This window comes from Neovison vison, chromosome 14 (assembly GCF_020171115.1).
Source record: "Neovison vison isolate M4711 chromosome 14, ASM_NN_V1, whole genome shotgun sequence".
Lineage (NCBI taxonomy): Eukaryota > Metazoa > Chordata > Mammalia > Carnivora > Mustelidae > Neogale > Neogale vison.
Window position 1 is genome coordinate 24,333,623 of NC_058104.1, and position 15,631 is coordinate 24,349,253.

Here is a 15,631-nt window from a genome sequence, read left to right on the forward strand (position 1 = left end):
TCTTTCTAGATCGGGGAGCACTGGCCCCTAGCCCAGGGTCACACTGCCACCTATCACCAAGCTCCCCTGGGACAGGTCATTTTCACACAGAGCTTTTAGCCAGATTCGAAGCAGGGCCGTTTCAACAGCCCCACACAGCTCAGGATTCCTCTTTCTCTTTGGTTTCCACTACCTGCATATAGCTATCTCCCTTTCAATGGCCAGGAATAACACAAAGATGAAAGAAAACGAAAGACCCCGTCCGTCCGCTGCACTAGTCCCCACGTAGATGCTCGGTAGTCCTGAGTGGCTAGCACAATGAATTCTCTTTTATTTTCATCAAAATAGCCACAGGTGGCTGCTGGCCCCGTGCCAGACAGCACAGATGCAGAACATTCCCGTCATCGCAGAAAGTTCTCTGGGCAACACTGTCTGGCAGGTGGGGCTCAGGTCAGGAAGCAGGAAAAGCACCGGTTTTGGAAGCTTTCCGAATCCTGGCCCCCATGTTTTTAACCTTGCCAAGCCCTAAGTGCACTCCTCTGTGGCCCGGAAGAGGTAAAACAATGATGCTGATGGGAACAGTGCAGATTGCTGGGCACTGACCCTCTCTCTGCTGGTTTGCTCCCCAGGGCCCACAGCTCAATGCTCTTAGCACCCCTGTTTACAGATGGGGATGTGGAGGCTCAGAGCCTGGACTGTGTGTAAGCACCCAGCACAGGGCAGGTAGGAGAAACAGTGGGGGGTGTGATTCGTGGGGGGTGAGGGGCACAGATTTGGAGCTGCCCCTGCACCCATGCCCAGCATCCCGGCAGACCTCCGCAGCCTGGCCCCTTCCTTCCTCCACTCGTGCTTTATCCTGACCAGTGGACAGCCTGGCTAGCTTTCACATAAAGAAGGCAGTGCCTGCATTTTCTTTTTCTTCCACAAGTCTGGATCTCTGGCATCCTAATCCTGAGAACATTCTCTGTGCATCAAACTCAAGAAGGCACGGGGTTTTTAGCACCAACCACTCTGTACCAAGGAGGTCGGCGTGTGAGGCTCTCGGCTCCCAGGAGCTGGGCTTTCTCACCGCGCCCCCCTTCTATCCACCCCTTCCCGTCCTGCCAAGACCTCTGTCTCTCTCTAACCTTTCCCTGGTAGCAGAGTTCCTCTGCCAAGAACTTGGCGAAGCAGACGAAGACAGTGATGTTCGAACAGCCTGGTCAAAATCAGGCCGCGGGAGGCGCCTGGGTGGCTCAGTGGGTTAAGCCTCTGCCTTCAGCTCAGGTCATGATCTCAGGGTCTTGGGATGGAGTCCCTCATCGGGCTCTCTGCTCGGCGGGGAGCCTGCTTCCTCCTCTCTCTCTCTCTCTCTCTCTCTCTGCCTGCCTCTCTGCCCACTTGTGATCTCTCTCTGTCAAATAAATAAAATCTTAAAAAAAAAAGAAAATCAAGCCGCGGCAGCTGCTTCTTAGTCAGGGTGGTCAGACGCAGTCTCCTTTGCCCATCCCGACTCGCGTAACTGAGTGTAGAGTGTGGCCCGCAGAATCTGTTTGGTACTGTCGGGGGTTGGTTTCTAGTGTGCGGAGGAATTTGGACCTGACTCACTCTGGGTATTTCCTGCCTGGCGTCCCGAGAGCTGACCTGACTGAAAATCACAGCAGCACCACCTTGGGCAAGTCAGGAACCCCGTCAGGGTCTTCTGTGTTCTCATCTGTGACCCACAGGAAACTATTCCCTTCTTCCTTGGATTGTCCTGACGGCCCAGCACAGAGCCAGGCACTTATAAAACTGTTGGATAAACTGTAACCATCATTGTCTGAAACTAGGGTAGGTACGCGTTTGTCAGTGGAACCTTTGAAAAGTCTATTTGCAGGATTTCCAAATGGAACTTTTGAAACCAGTCTCTAATGGTAGGATTTGCAAATGAACCTTTGAAAAGAGTTTCTCTACAAGCAGGTTGAGCATTACCTTCCTATTGTGATGGCACAACTCCTACTAATAGATTTATTTTGGTTTTGTGTTGGTGGTCTGTCACCAGACTGTTAGTTGCATAGGGCAGGGACCTTTTTTTTTTTCACCCCTGCATCCTTAGTGCCTGGGACCATGCTTGGCACAAAGCACAGACCAGTAAATAGTTGTCGAATTAATTTTAACAAAACCATGATCGGGAAATATTGTTAATTTTTTTATATCCTTGGTAAGCCTTTTTTTCATGTGTACTCTAAGACCCAGACTGGCTCTTAATTATATACTACCCATTAAAGACCTGCTTGAAGTTTCAGTAAATAACCACAGGCAAAACCTTTGGTTGCCATGACAACTCTCCTGTAGTTCCCATTTCCTGGATATCTGTTTATACTACTTGGCATGACCTTAATAAACAGCCCTATTGATGAGCCCGTGGCCTCTGCAGGTTCTACCTCCACTCCCCACCAGTGCCCACTGCCTTGTTCCACACACCCCAGCCCCACCGAAGGAGGGAACTTCTCAAACTCACTGTGTTCTCACCTGTCTCCAATTTGCATCCCATGCCCTTCTGATTCCACATCCTTCCGGAGTCTGTGTAAGGACCTACTCCCCTTGAACGACTAAAGTAAAATGAATGAATGAATTTCCCTTCTTTATTTTATGTTTCATGAATTTAATGGCATAGTTCATGTCCAAGTTCACACTTAAAAGACTCAGAGGGAAAAATAGTTGAGATTCTCGATTCTTAATTTGGCTTGAAACCGCTTAATAATGTAAATATGTCCATCTGATCGGGTGCGTTGGGTTCTATGGAGGTAGGCTGATAAGACTTGGTTTCCCATTAACCATATCACTTTGAATCATATGCTTTGGAAATGTTGTTCCAGGGCCAAACATTTACTGATACCCAGTTTGAGCACTAGAGATGAAAAACGTGAAGCAGGCAGTTTGGTGTGTGAAGTATACAGCTTTTGTTTAAGCCCAAAGGTATGGCTTGTCTCCACCAGAGGTCTCCCATATTTTACTTTAATGTTTGAAGTATACTGAATTCCCACAAGCTAATTAAAAATCAGACTGCTATGCCGGTAAGCATTCACTCTGTGAACTAATTTCTGCCAAACGGCCGTAAATGTGTCCCCTGGTATGAAATTTAGACCTTCTTTCCCATCAGAAAAGAGGCATGTGGTTTAGTCCCAGCCTCTTCATTTGAGAGAGGAGGAAACTGAGGGCCCACCCCGAAAAGGTCAGTCATCTCAGCTGAGGCCCGGCGGCCTCCTAAGTGCCCAGCTGGGGTTCTTTTAGCTCTCAGCCCATGCTTCTCACCAAACCCCGCTTGCTCTTGTGGGGCTGGATTCAGAGCAATTCTCTGATCCCTAAGAGCCCAGCATTGTTCTAGTGCTTTCTGAGTGTTGCTTACTTCTCGTGGCAGCCCCATGGGGAAAGTGCTGTTATTACCCCATCTGCCGGCTGGGTACCTGAGGACCAGAGCGGGGACAGTGGCGTGCGGAGGTCCCTCACCCATGCTGGTCCTTCACCAGGAGGCTGTGCCTCTCTGGGATGCGAAGAAGAAGCACCAGAGAAGGGACGGACATAGAGGGAGGACCCAAGTGATAGGTAGGGAAATGGGTGCCATTCCAACCAAAATAATGCAGAGCCTGGAAACCCCCAAGGATTAGTGGAAAACGGGAAGCTAGTCCCAGGCCAGGAAGGGTCAGAAAGTAGCAGAGGAGCCCACAAGCCCTCCAGAGAGGGGCAACAGCTTGATTTGGCCTGAAATGCCTGGCCAGTTTCTGGGTTCTTTCAGAATTCAGTTAAAATGTCGCCTCCTACGGGAAGCCCTGACACCTGAGATGTGTTGGTGTCCCCCTTCTGGCCTTCTGCACGACCTTTGCCAAATTATATGTAATTGTCACTTGCTTGGTCTCCCCCGCTCCCCCGCAGGAGTTCCCGAGGGACAAATCTTGCCCATCTCTGGGGCCCCCTTTGTCAAGCACAGGGTCTAGCATGGAGGAAAAGTGCCCCAGAAATGTCTGAATGCAAAGTCTGACACAGTGAAGAGGAAAGTGGGTGTAAATGGTTCCATCCACAAAGCCATTTTCGTCCTTCCACAACTGGCCTGGTTGGATCCAGGGTCTGGGTTGGATGTTACCAAGAGAGAACATTCCCTACCCGAGAAGGACCCTGAAGGTCAAGCTCAGAGCCACTGACCAGAAGAGTTCGCTGAAGTCTAGCCAGCATCTGTGGGTGCACGGATGTCCCCCAGATGCCTTCCTTAGTGTTAACAGTATAACTCCCCTCCCCTCAGGTTTTCGTACTTGGGGAAAAGACTCTGGCTCGTGTTTTCTGCCAGAAGGACCCTCCCTAGCCTAAGGAGGGAGAATCCACTGAGCTGGGAGCTAGCTGTACCTGGTGTATTTTGCTGATGAAGTATCAAGGGAAAGAGAAGATTTGTCCCTGTCTTCCAGAACCTTCTGTCTGGCAGGAGGAAGATACATGCATGTAATGGTTCATAGAGAAAAATCACAGCACTTTCCTGTACTCATCTCCTGTGGTCTTTACAGGATCTCTATGAAATAATTGGTCAGCCCATTTGCCAGATGAGAAAAACTGAGGCTCAGAAAGTCACCCAGAGCAGGCATGTGTCTCCCTCCTTCATCATTCCACAGGGATATATAACCCAGTGCCTGGTACCTCATAGCTACCTGGCAAATACTAGGTAAAGAGGCAGGTGGGGGAACAGCAGAAGGAAGGGAAAGGCAGAGCCTTGATTCTAGCCCAGGTCAACCTGACCACATCCTGTGGAGGGGCCCAGAGCAGAAATCATGGCAGCTGGGGGAGGGGGAGGTAGGGTGGGGACACATGGGCTCCTTCATCAGCTGCCAGGCTGCTGAGTAGCAGGAAGGAGGGAGCCATGCTGAAAGTCAGAAGTCAATTCTGTGCTAGTTTATCTTGCCTTGCATAGTGAAAACCTCCGGTATTCAAATCTTTTCTTGGAAATCTCAAGTATTCCATTCGACTGCCTCAGAGTTAGGTAACTTTATTTACTCATGCTAAACAGGGCCATTTTCAGAGAGGAAATTATGCAACGTGCTATGCAAATGTGGCATTCTGGGGAGAGCGGGTATGAGATAAGTGTGGTCACCAGGGCATTATAGAGATCAGATCCCTGCGCCTCTGGTGGCAGCCTGCATGTCGCTTGATAAGACGATAGGCCGTGCAGTACTTGGAATTGCTGCTCACTGGGATTCTGCTTCTGGTAATTACGTGTTCGCCAAGCTGTGCGTCTGCGAACTTTGTTTAGTACAAAGAAGGAACGGGGAGTAAAGCTTTGGCAAGTGGCAAACAGGTCCTTATGGGGACTGGAGCAGTCACAGGGCTCTGTCCCCGCACACGCGTCTAGACAGAAGGGAACAAGAAACAGCAAATTCTCACTCTTTGTTCTCCCAAGAACAAAGTCTCTTGAAATCCTCAAGGGGTGGGGGGAGATGAAGACGTGATGGGTTTTCTTGACCACTTTGTGAAAAGAGGTCACATTCTTTTACTAGGCATGGCATGTGCTTTTCAAGCAAGAGAAAGGAAGTAGCCTGGAAAACCCCTCTTCTGGAAGCAGATGGCACTGAGCCCACGCCCAGCACTGTCGCTAGCCCGTGGGCACCTGAGACAGAGGGCTGGCTTCCCTAAGCCATCAGCTTCCCTGTCTGAAAACAGCACCATTACCTTCCCTCCAGCTGGCCACTGTCAGGCACCAAGACGCTGACCCATCATTCCTCAAATAACTGCCAAACGAACACATGACCTATACCATGACCTTTATCCACCAGACCAACAAGTCAGCACCCACACAGCGTCCTTGCTGGCCCTGGAATGCACAGGGTGGTGTTAAAATTCTGCAAAATTAAGAATCACTAGAGAGAGCACCATAAGTAACTCTCGGTCCAAACTCTTCCTGTTAACTCCCCACTGTTCAAAGGCAGGAACCCAATGGTTTTTTGCAGGGAGGAAATCCTAGAGTTAGCACACAGAGTGTGATCTACAGGAGGGCAGAGTGAATGATTGCATCCCAGGTGCCGTTGTCTGCCCAGCCCCTGGTGTCCTGGGCACTGCTGGGTGCTTGTTTGACTTTTCTGACAACTCTAACAGGTCCGTTCCCCCTGCCCCCACCCCGCCGCCATCATTTTATTTTGAAAGAAGTCAGGCGTACCACCAAGTTGAGAGATTTGTACAGTGACCAGCCTTCTCTCTGCCTAACACCAGCGTTGTCCTGCTCACATCTTCCTCCACTCATTTTATCACGAATCTACGCCATCCATCAACACTTTCTATTCTTTTTTTCATGCATTACAAAGTCAAGTAAATTGCAAGGCTTCGGTTACCCTTCTCCCGAAACACATCCGCTCGCATCACACAAAATGGAGCTATAAAGTCATTCTGTGGGGCGCCTGGGTGGCTCAGTGGATTAAAGCCTCTGCCTTCGGCTCAGGTCATGATCTCAGGGTCCTGGGATCAAGCCCCATATTGGGCTCTCTGCTCAGCAGGGAGCCTGCTTCCCTTCCTATCTCTCTGCCTGCCTCTCTGCCTACTTGTGATCTCTGCCAAATAAATAAATAAAATCTTAGAAAAATAAATAAATAAAGTCATTCTGTTGCCCTGGCCTACAGATGAAACAAGCGAAGCAAAGTCTTGTGCCCAGGGTCAGCACACCTGCAAAGTGGCAGAGGAAACCATTCTAGAATTTCTAGAAATCCTGGAGCCAGCACGAGGGCCCAGTTTCCCTGGGCGACCGGATTCTAGCCCACGTCCCAATATCTGTGTCCCTGATTACTCTTCCCCTTTGCAAATCCAAAGACCAGTCCCAGTACATTTTTTTTCCCTCTCCCCTTGGAGAGAGCTCACTCCTGTGCCTGGCAGTAGAAACGTGCCAAGACCTACTCTCCATCCAGGAAGCCTCGCACTTTACAACAGCCCCCAAGCTGTGCTGGGAAGGAAAGCTTTAGGGAGCTTCAAAGAAGACAGAGTAATTGATTGCTACTTGGAGCAAATAAACCCATAATCTGTCCGTGGGTTGATGGAGAAATGGTTACTTAATTTTCTTCAAAGGATTGATCTGCCTGTCAGGAGAAGCAGCCAACCTAATTGAGTGTGCTCTTTCGCACCCTAAGTGGGAGCAATTGAGTCGCGTTCCTGGTCGGACTAAAGAGCGTCACGGGCCGGGCCTGGAGTGTCCCCCTGGCACGCATCAGGCTCGAGAAGGGCTGGGGTTGCTGACAAGGTCACTGTCCTCGGATAGATCTGTACCATTTACCAACGCCTGGTTCCTGTCTCCCCAGGACAAGACCCCCTTTTCAAAGCCCTTGGGGTGGCTCCCGAGGAAACTTGTGTGAGCAACTTCCTTTTGCCCCGAGACAGCTAATCATTGTCGTTTTGGTAGTGGATGTTGATGGAGTAGTGACGTTCGGGAGATGGATCGCCCCTTCGCACCGGGCCTCGGATGGACCATCTCTCGAGGCTGCTGCCTGCCTCTGCCCCCAGACCTCCCAGAGAGCCACTCAGAGCCCAGTGAGTCATCAGTTGCTTCCCAGCCATGCCTTACTGGCCAGTTACGGCCTCTCCCCTCGGTTGCATTCTGTCATTAGGGAGCCGTTCAGGGCTGGCTTTCCCTGGAGCCACCATCAAAGCTTTATTCACTGCCCCCAGAGTCCCTTCTGTGTCTCACACAGGCCCATTCCCAGAGTGCTGGGCAGCTTCAAAGGGCTGCCATCTGTCTATGAGTCGGGAGGTTCCAGGAGCCCCTGGGCTCTGCCTGCCTTGCTCTGCCTGTTTCCTGCTCCCAGACAGAGCCTGAAGGGAGGCACAGACACCTAGCCTGAATCTTCCCTCTGTGCCAGGAAAGGGAACCCTCAGGGGTGGAAGAGAAGCAGCTCTTCCCCAAGCTAGAGAAGGGCCTAGGTCTGCCGGGGCCACCAAGGGCCCGGTGCAGGGGAATCTGTCAGGGACAGTCCAGGAGCACACGGCACCAGGAGCCACCGTGAGATCAGAGCCCCTGGGGCCAGCCTCTTCAGATCTCAGACTGTTTGACTGTCCTCCTGCCAGAGCCTGCTGGCATCCTGTGTTCTCAAGAGCCAGCCTGGGTCAGGCGCACCCCCTTCTCAGTGGAGACGAGGCTCAGTCCTCTCTTGGGCGCCGTCCAGACAACTGGACCCCAGGTTACACTCACATTGTTCAGGTCACATGGGCGCTCTGGCTTCCTATCTCGCCGTGTCCTTAGCAGCCGTTGTGCCCTTGGGATGATACTTGCTGTCCTGTAAGGTGATCCCACCTCACAGCATCCGGAGAACGTATAGGGGGGAGCTCAGCACCGGGCATAGAGCAGTGCTCTGTATAGGTTGTTAGGGTGCCGGCAGCAGTCATAAAACTGGGATCCCTTATCCCAAGGCTCCTTTATCCAAAAAGCCAGCCCCGACAGTCTTCCAGGATGTGGTTGCAGAGAACCAAAGCTGCTGTGACACCAGATCTCCACTGGACAGAGTTAGCAGCTGCGGGGAGAGTCCATGATCCTGTTGTCTTAGCGAGCTGTGCAAGGGCCCATGGGCCGGTACGGGTTTTCCCTCCCTAACCCCAGGCACACCTGCTGTTCCCGGAGTAAAAAGCCAGCCCACACTTGGATGGACAGAGGGAGCAGAACCACGCATTCCAGGCAAAAGCGGGGGCGTGGCTGTCACATGCACAAATGTGGCATGCACAAATGAATCCTGGTCTCCTATCAGCTGTGAAGTCTGACAATAGGACTGGTATCTAGGAATCCCAGGGTGGCCTGCCCTTCTAAAGGAATCCGGATTCCCTGTTCCTAAGTCCTTCCTGACCTCCAGTTAACAGCACGCCCCTGGGAGACTCGGTAGTGTTACAGAGTTGCTAATCTAAACTCCAGCTGTGGTGGTGTTCCAAGAATTGACCCTAAAGCCCAGAGTATCGGATTTCAAAGCTCTGGAAATTCAGCTGGCCTAGAAATCCCACTGTAAGGATAAAGACTTCACTTTTAAATGCATTTGGAGCCACCAACGCCAAGACTTAAATTACGGTATTGGCATCCATATTTTATTATGAAGGGATTATTTAAATACAGCAAAAGTCAATCAGCCCCATTTATCGCTCGGTAATGAGCTATAGCTTGTCAGAAAGAGCCACGGAGGAAGGCCTCAGCCCTGAGGCTGAAATGACAGTGGTTGGGAAGTCCTCTGTCTCTACATGGGGGGACCAAAAGTCATTAGAGTCCCTCCAGCTCTTCCACAGATACATTTTCTTTGCCTCCTGCTGCCCAGAACCCTCCTGAGGGTACAGCAGTGAAGAGATCGGCTGGGGCCCTGCCCTCCAGGGCCTTCTGTCTAGGTAGGGAGCTTGCCTCAACCTGGAAGAAAAGGGCGGATGGGAAGTTGGGGACTGGCGGGCATTGAGGCACAGTCGGGGGTCGGTTGCATAGATATGGTGGAAAGAGATGGGGTGGGTGGGGCGACCACAGATGAGGGATCAGGGCGGGGGCCCCTCGGAGAGGCCACTGGCCTGCGTAGCTCACCTATGTATGACCCCACAGGAGTTCTGAGAAACACCCAAAACCATGAATCATTTTCTCCCTCTGAAGAGCCTTGCTCAGTCTAGAGCCTGCATTCAGACAGCACGACCTTGTCCCGGGCACAAGGGCCCTGAGTAGAGAGTCAGGGCTCCAGAAAGTTAGGGTGCGGCCAAGCTCCGGCCACTGCTGGTGAGGGCCACACGGCTTGTGTCCATGATGCTCACTGGGCACTGCATGGGTCATGGTTCCAGGCCTCTCTCCGGTCCACTCGATGGCCCCACCAGGGCCCAGGTCCAGTATCATAAGGGTAGAACCCAGGACCCAGAGAAGGGAGTGGCTTTAGGGTCCCATCATCGTCAGGGCCAGAGCTGGAATTTAAATCCAGGCCCCACAGCGCCAAGCCCAAGGTGCTTTCCCAAGTCTGCACGTCAGGTCAAGGTGGCTTCTTCATGCTTGTTCTTCTCTCCTGTTCTCTGTCAACACCTTAACCTCTTATTGGAAAACGGCTGCCTTTCCTTTCCCTTCATCCCAGGAAGCGCTGCAGAACCTTTTCTGCATTCCAGACGGCCAGCCCTGAGCTCTTTCTCCAGATTAGTCTTCATGACGTGATACATAGCCCCATGGTGGTGCCGGAAGAATCTAGCATTACAGGGGAACCCGGGTACAGCACTAAAGTACAGTGAATCACAACAGTGGCTTTTTGCAATTCTCAATCACTGAGTAACAAACCACCTCAAAATGTAGTGCCTTAGAACATCTAGAGTCATTCATTTAGCTCTCAGATCTCTAACTGGCCCATTGGGGCTCGGCGGCATATCTCTGCTCCGTGTGGTTTCAACTGGGGGCTGGCAAGTTGGGCCTGAGGTCTTGCTTTGTCCCTGCACGTGTCTCCGTGGCTCCTTGGACTTCGTACGGCGTGGTGGGCAGGCTGGCGCCAAGCATTTGGTGACCTCGCCTCGGAAGCTACGAAGGATCACATTGATGGGTGCTCCGTTGGTCCAGGCAATCACAGAGGCCCACCATGTTTCCAGGACCGCAGCATCTGATGGCAAGAACTCTTCCACTCACTCACGTCTGGCCAGTTTGGAAATATGCACACCTGTGCACCAATAGGTGCTATTGGAGAGACCCAGCTTCCCGCCATGGCCCCGTTTGTGGTAATAGTCACCACCTTCCAGATCAGGCAGAGCCGGCTGGTCTACAGCTCAGCCAGGGCCCCAAAGGACCCGAGGCCCTTTGTGCAGGAGTGTGGAAAGAGATTCACTTTTCTCTTGGTTGAATTTTAAGCGCACAGACAACACACCCTTTTCCTTTGAAAAATCAGAACATTGCATTTAAACTCTCATGACCTTGACCTCCCCAATCCCACCTCATCCCCTGCAAAAAGGCGATGGCTGTGTACCCTGCCATACATTTTCTTAACTTTCTCTTTTACACCCACATGCAGGAACCCATAGAAACCTGATAGCCTGGTTCCGTGAGGCTTGATTTTACCCAAATAGCATTCTACTCTACGCGTGCTACTGCACGCGTCCTACTGCGACGTGCTTTTTCCACTCCACCGTGTGTGCTTGGGGCTTCACCTGAGTGTTGAAATAGCCAGAGATCTCAGTCGTTCCCTGTTCTGGCTGGTTGTACACTCCGTGGACATGCACTTTTCATTTTTTTAGGCTTTCTCTTGTTGTGGGAGATTTGGGTCACTGTAGACCCAAATCCTGCTGTCAACATCCTTGTTCATGCCTCTTGGCGCTCGTGTTTGTTTTTCTTGGGAACATACGACTTGCCAGGTCATATGGTGTGAAAGTTTCAGTTTAAATAAGCAATGGTAATGTGCCCTTGAAAGTGGCTCTGTTAGCCTGTTCCCCCGCTAGCAGTGTTTGAGAATACCGGCTTCTCTGTGTCCTCAACAACACCTTTCTTTTTCCCAGTCAATGGGTAGAAGGTTGAGACCTTGTTTAAGTTTTTTTCTGGTTTTCTTGTGAGGTTGAACACCTCGGTGTGTGTTCATTGTCTGTCTCCGTTCTCTTGTCTGTGAATGGCCTGTGGGAGTCCTTCTGCAAGATCTTGCTGCAAGATGTTCTGGCTCCTGGAGATATTTTCCAGTTGTTTCACTGAGTTTGTAAAGTCATTTGTTTTATGTAAGTTTCAATTTTGACATAGTTTCCCCATCTCGTATTTATTTTTTTGGTACATGTTGATTCTTTCTTCTTTTTTAAAGAAACTCTTCCCTGCCCCTGAGATCGCGTGGAGATTGTCCTATATTGTCGTCTGGCGATTTGCTGTGAATTTTTAAACTAGAATCCTAGGCCCTACCCTTTTGGAACTGAAGTTGGTGGGGAGGGCCCCAGTGGATTCGGTTGGGCAGTGGGATCTGGGCGGCGCCAGTGTGCAGGCCACAGGCCACTCCTGGGAGTCAGGCAGGGAGGCTCATGAGGCTGTCACACACCCTGACAGTCCTCCCCATGTCCCCACGCCCCTCCCAGTACCTAAGCACTGGCCAGGCTCCTCTGTCTTAGAGCAAAATCCAGGAAGCCCGCATAAAGGGACCAGGCATAGGACTATTCTATGGGCAGGACTGGGTTCTGTTCAGTAGGTCTTCCTTGGGTCCTCCTCCACCCAAGACACCGTGGCCATCCAGAGATGAGCAGAAGCCCTGTCCCCGGGCTTCTGTCCATAGCCAGCGTGAGAGCTGCCAAGGCCCTAGGTGGGGAGGGGAAGGAGTTCTCCTAGATGACATCAAGAGGCTTACAGATGAGCACCCCCCACCCCCACAAGCATTCCCTGGTCTCCCAGGAGGAAGCCGCCTTTGTTTTTCCCTAAATGCTCCAAAGTTTCTGAAAAGCCAGAGGCTCCCTCACTGCTGAGGTCCTGCTCCCTGGGGACCCTTGCCTTTTAGTTTTCTTATGAAATCCCTAATGGGGGTTTGATGTCTCAATTGCATTTCTGAAAGTTGTTCCCGTTTGGGGTTTTGTCTGTCCTTTTTTGTTTTTAGTGATGGAGGTGGTGGGTCTTTTTCCCCCCCTGGTGCCTTTAAGGTCCAAGGGGTTTATGAGGGGTTGCCTACCTACAAAGCACATTGACCCCTACACGCATGGCTTGCCTGCTTTCCCTGGTCACACCCTCAGGGGCCCAGCTCATGTGAAGGGGGAAGAGAAGAAATCCTAGGAGTCCTGCTTAGAGTGGGGAAGGTGAAGGCAGGGGGTGGGGGGAAGGAAAGAAAAAGCATCCTTTATGGTTTTGTTTTCTATTTAAAAAGCTAAGAGGTTGTCCTTGAGGAAAATGTGTTAAGTTCTGAGTAAAGAAAATAAATCACGTGCCCCCAGAGAACATGCTGGTAGGAGTGAAGAGGCTGTCTTCATTTCTGTTTACAGAGGGCTACCTATCTGCCAGTAGGGCACTCACTGGACATTCTGGATGACATAATTTTTAGAAATCTTTGAAGATCCATGGTTGGGACAGGGAGGAAGATTCCTGCCACGGAATAAGAAGAAAACACCACCCAGAGAGTTAATCCCTCCTGATGCTGGTGTTTGCCAAGGTGCGGCTGGCCATCCTAGGCGGGCAGGCCCCAGGCAGAACACACAGAAGGATGGAACCCTTAAGAGCCCAGAGGGTGCACCCAAAGACGTCCCCATGAAGCTCCAATCCCAAGCAGATTAGCCTTCAGATTGTTACACTGAGCTGTATTTGTGGAGGCGGTGCCGAGAGAGGAGAGAGACTTACCTGTCCTCTGTAGGTCTGAAGGAAAAGTAAAAATGGGGATGGGGATGGAGAGTGGTGGAATCCTTGGGAAATACCAGAGCCCAGGTTTGTCATCATCTGCGTTTGGGGCCAGGATTTCTACTCTCTGTGTTGCCTTCCCTCCCCTCCCCCACCCACCCACCACCAATACATCTAGGTCACATACTTGGTTACAACGCTGTTGATAGACCTCATTGGGGTGACACAGGTGTCCCACAGCTGGAATGCAGTGATGCACAGCTATAAATGTGTCAAAGCTCCCAACTGTCCACTTAAAAATGGATGTGTAAATTATGACTCATTCAAGCTTCCCAAAAAAGCCCACCTAGCATTCTTCTAATCAGAAAGTCTTCATGTTTCAGTTCTATTTTCTGCACTTGCATTTGCTTTGTAGGGATACTTGTTTTTTTAATATAGTAAAATCACAATAATACAATTTTTTTAAAGGTTCTATTTATTTATTTGACAGACAGAGAGAGAGATCACAAGTAGGCAGAGAGGCAGGCAGAGAGAGAGGAAGGGAAGCAGGCTCCCCACCTAGCAGAGAGCCCTATGTGGGGCTCGATCCCAGGACCCTGAGATCGTGACCTGAGCCGAAGGCAGAAGCTTAACCCACTGAGCCACTCAGGAACCCACAATCATACAATTTTTATCCTTCAATTAAAATTCCGAAGTCTTCTCCAACATTATTGCAATTCTAATTGTATTTATAAATAGGATTTTTTCAACTTGGGTTTTTAATAGGTACTTGTTTTTTTAAAGATTTATTTATTTTAGAGAAGGAGAGAGAATGCACTCGAGTGGGGAGGGGCAGGGAGAAAAATCTAAGCAGACTCCCTGGTGATCATGGAGCCCAGCATGGGGCTCAATCCCAGGACCCCGAGAGCATGACCTGAGCTGAAATCAAGAGCAGGCTGGCTGTTTAGCTGACTGAACCACCGAGGTGCCCCTAGAAGATTTGACTTTTTTTTTTTTTTTTAAGATTTTGTTTATTTATGACAGACAGTGATCACAAGTAGGCAGAGAGGCAGGCAAGAGAGAGGAGAAAGCAGGCTCCCTGCGAAGCAGAAAGCCCAGTGCGGGGCTCGAACCCAGGAACCAGGGATCATGACCTGAGCCGAAAGCAGAGGCTTTAACCCACTGAGCCACCCAGGCACCCCTAGAAGATTTTACTTTTAAGTAATCTCTATACCCAGCATGGGGCTCAAAACCCTGAGATCAAGAGTCACATGCTTCACCGACGGAGCCAGCCAGGCGCCCCTGGTTTTTAATAAGTACTTCAAAAGTACGTCTTGAGTACCTTCTCATTTAAAAATAATTTCAAGGAGTACAGTGGTATATGGTACAAACATTTCCGTTCTCCCACTGATACCCCCACCCCATACATGTATTCCCACCGTCAGTTCTCACTTCCCTCTCCCTAGGCAACCACTGTTCAGAGTTTGGTTAAACATAATTTTTAAGTGGGCATATAAGTTTGCATGTGATGGGGGAAAAAATCATAACATTTTCCCCTATTTGGGGACATTTAGGTTGTTTCCTGTTTTGGCTTTTTTTTTTTTTTCTTTTCTTTTCTTTTTTTAAACATTGGGGCAGAGGATTCCATTGGAACAAATACAAAGCAGGCCATAGATTACATGGTCCTGTGTTCCTCTGGTGATTGTCAAAGCCATCAAGGATAGGCACTAAATTAGATATCAAATTAGGGGGTAATTTCCAAGTAAGAGAAGGGGCCCAGAATACAGTAAGGATTCTCTGTTAAATGCTTTACCGATCTGTTCTCCTTTAAAGCACCAAAGATCTCAAGAGAGGGGAGATCGTTCCCATGTTACAGATGGAATACTGTGGTTCACGGGGACCTTGCCCGAGATCACACACCATATAGTGCGAAACTCAGCTCTGAGTTGCCAGACACCAGACTGGAAGCTTGATGGTTCTGTAACCAAACGGGGGACTCTTGTTTTCCTGTCTCTGCTTAATTTAGGCAAATACCATTGCAACCATCAACCACCGTTCCTCTGCAAGGAAGCACTGAAATGTTACACGGGTTCTCGGTTATTGTTGTTTTTAGCTGCAGTTTGAGCGCCTTGTGTTTAGTAGACGTTTACTAATTGCTGTATGTGCTTCATTCACTTGTCACCTTGAAAGGGGTAGGCATTATCCCCATTTACCAGATGAGGAATGTGAAACCCAGAAAGGTTTTAAAAAAAAAAAAAGTTGCTCAGTATGACTTGGGGGCGGTGGGGGGGGGCACTCGGTCATCGCGGTGTGTAACTCCAGACCCGAGTGCTGACCAGACTCTGCTGCCCACCAGACCGCAGATCCGCCCTCTAGCCTGTCTCCATCAGGCTGGGCCACCAGACAGCACCTCATTTTGTTCTCCCTCTTCCTCCCCCC

General features: G+C 50.3%; 1 protein-coding gene across 6 annotated transcripts in view; it reads left to right on the forward strand.

Annotated features, from left to right (window-relative positions):
- CLEC16A (C-type lectin domain containing 16A) overlaps window positions 1-15,631 on the forward strand; it is a 201,819-nt gene that overhangs the window by 131,731 nt on the left and 54,457 nt on the right. The gene's annotated exons all lie outside the window — the stretch shown is intronic.